A 2,753-nucleotide genomic window follows, 5' to 3' on the forward strand; every position below is an offset into this window, starting at 1 on the left:
GCAGAAAGACACCAGCCCTAACTAGTACTCCTCTGTTATGTCCGCTGACCGCCACTAGGTGGCAGTGTATTTCACTGGAGCTTGGATCCCTAGGAACAATAGGGACTAGGATCCTGAACTCCAGTGGTCACCAATAGGAACCTTGGTGGGAAGTTTAAACCCACCAATGGAACCTGTGGGTGGTCCACAGTGAATGTATATAGTTGGCCCTCTGGCCATTTATCCGTTGTTATGTTGTGTGCTAGTAAACATGAGCTGAATATCACTATGTTTCCTCATCATTCGATGCATCCAACCCACTACACAACAATGGCAACAAAGATGGGATCCTGCTGAGCTGGCTGGGCCATGTAGGCATCCTGAGGACGACCGAGGCTACCGCCGATGAACCAGGGAGAAGATCAAGTGACCTCCACACCTTCCACCCCTTTGGCTTTATCTCCTCCACCGCCCCTCCATCTCTCGGTTTCTCAGACTAAAGGGCAGCAGCTGAGCCCTCCTCTGTGCAGCTGGAAGAGCAAGCGCGGGGCCGCGCGGATCGTTCCTCGAGGCAAGCAGGCTGTTGAAGCCATCTTGGTGGAGAGGCCAGAGGGTGCAGCGATGCACCGAGGGAGCCCAGGATGGCAAACTGCAGGAGGAAGAGAGAGTCAGCTGGGAGGCGCACCTCTGCCATCTGTCCAGCCCGACACACACACCCTGCCGTCCTCAAACGCAGCACAGTGCTGACTCTAAGGGATACGGACCAGTGTTCCCTCTAAGCTGAGTTAGTGTGAGCTAGCTCACAGTTCTTTAGCCTCCAGCTCACAGGTTTTTGCCTTAGCTCGGGAAGAAGGGCTCCAGAGCAAGCTAGTTGGTGCAGTCGCCAAACTGCTCACTCACAACTTTAATGCCGGGAGCTCACAAAGTGGAATTTTTGCTCACAAGGTTCCGCAGCTTAGAGGGAACATTGGTAGGGCCAGGGCTATTTCTGGGCAGGAACGCACAGGAACGGAGTTCCGGCTGGCTCCCGAGTTGGCCACGCCCAGCAAGAACTCATTAGCCTAATAGGCCACACCCAACAGCAGAAACTCATTAGGATTGGCTCCATTAGGGGTGTGTGGCCTAACATGCAAAGGAGTCCCTGCTACCAAAAAAGGCCCTGGGTTTTGACGACAAACAAGGTAAACAGAATAAGAAGCAAAAGGTGGGTGTGGCTGGGTGACCACACTTCTGGTAACATGGGGGTGCGGCCTAATGTGCTAATGAACTGTGCTGTCAGGGTGTGTGGCCTAATATGCTAATGAGTTTCTGCTGTTGGGTGTGGCCTATTATGCTAATGAGTTCCTGCTGGGCTTTTTCTACAAAAAGAGCCCTGGAGGGACAATGGGGTATTGGTTGTCCCAAGACTTGTAGTCCCACCACAAGGCCTGGCCCTCCACCCGGCGCCAAAGCAAAGTCCCCGTGGCCCCCACAAGTCTTGTCACTCAAGCGTGGTCCCAGAATTCCACTCTTGGAACTTAATTCCCAGGCACATGGCAAATGGGGTGAATAGCAACCCTCCTGGGGCTGTGTCAGACTAGGGGGAAGTGGTAGCGGGTAGGCATAGGCCACCTCTTTCGGCAGGGCCACAAACTGGGACCCCACCCGTCTAAGGACTGACTAAAAGGAATGGTCCATGCTCAGAGGCAAGTGAACCTCTGGATACCCGTGCCAGGAGGCAACATCAGGGGTAGGCCTTGGCCTTTGTGCCCTGTACTTGGGCCGCCAGAGGAACTGGTTCACTTGTGTGAGAGAGGATGCTGGACTAGATGGACCCATACTGGTCTGATCCAGCAGGGCTCTTCTGATGTCCTTATCAGGGGAAGGCCTTGGTTTCTATGCCCTGTTTGTTGGCCCTCCAGAGGAACCTGGTTGGCCACTGTGTGAGACGGGATGCTGGACTGGATGGACCCTCACTGGTCTGACCCAGCAGGGCTCTTCTGATGTCCTGATCAGGGGAAGGCCTCGGCCTCTCTGCCCTGTGGCTGTCCCTCCAGGGGAACTGGTTGGCCCCTGTGTGAGATGGGATGCTAGACTGGATGGACCCTCACTGGTCTGACCAAGCAGGGCTCTTCTGATCTCCTGGTCAGGGAAGGCCTCGGCCTCTCTGCCCTGTTGCTGGCCCTCCAGAGGAACTGGCTGGCCCCTGTGTGAGACAGGAGGCTGGACTAGAGGGACCCTCCCTGGTCTGACCCAGCAGGGCTGTTCTGATGTCCTGATCAGGAGAAGGTCTCGGCCTCTCTGCCCTGTTTTTGTCCCTCCAGAGAAACCGACTGGCCACTGTGTGAGTCTGGATGCTGGACTAGATGGACCCGCACTGGTCTGATCCAGCAGGGCTCTTATGAGGTTCTTATCAGGGGAAGGCCTCGGCCTCTCTGCCCTGTTACTGGCCCTCCAGAGGAACCTGGTTGGCCACTGTGTGAGACGGGATGCTGGACTGGATGGACCCTCACTGGTCTGATCCAGCAGGGCTCTTCTGATATCCTTCTCAGGGGAAGGCCTCGGCCTCTCTGCCCTGTGGTTGGCCCTCCAGAGGAACTGACTGGCCCCTGTGTGAGATGGGATGCTGGACTAGAGGGACCCTCCCTGGTCTGACCCAGCAGGGCTCTTCTGATGTCCTGATCAGGGGAAGGCCTCGGCCTCTCTGCCCTGTGGTTGGCCCTCCAGAGGAACTGACTGGCCACTGTGTGAGTCTGCATGCTGGACTGGATGGACCCTCACTGGTCTGACCCAGC

General features: G+C 56.3%; 1 protein-coding gene across 1 annotated transcript in view; it reads right to left on the reverse strand.

The window, feature by feature from the left end:
* Positions 1-489: 489 nt before the first annotated feature.
* The window catches only part of PODNL1 (podocan-like 1), a 27,509-nt gene continuing 25,245 nt past the window's right edge, over positions 490-2,753 (reverse strand). Inside the window, exon 11 of the mRNA XM_015419522.1 lies at positions 490-628. The gene's annotated coding sequence lies outside the window, so the exon portion shown is untranslated. The remainder of the gene's footprint in view (positions 629-2,753) is intronic.

The sequence above is a fragment of the Gekko japonicus genome, unplaced genomic scaffold (assembly GCF_001447785.1).
Source record: "Gekko japonicus isolate JY-2015 unplaced genomic scaffold, Gekko_japonicus_V1.1 scaffold872, whole genome shotgun sequence".
Classification (NCBI taxonomy): Eukaryota; Metazoa; Chordata; class Lepidosauria; order Squamata; family Gekkonidae; genus Gekko; species Gekko japonicus.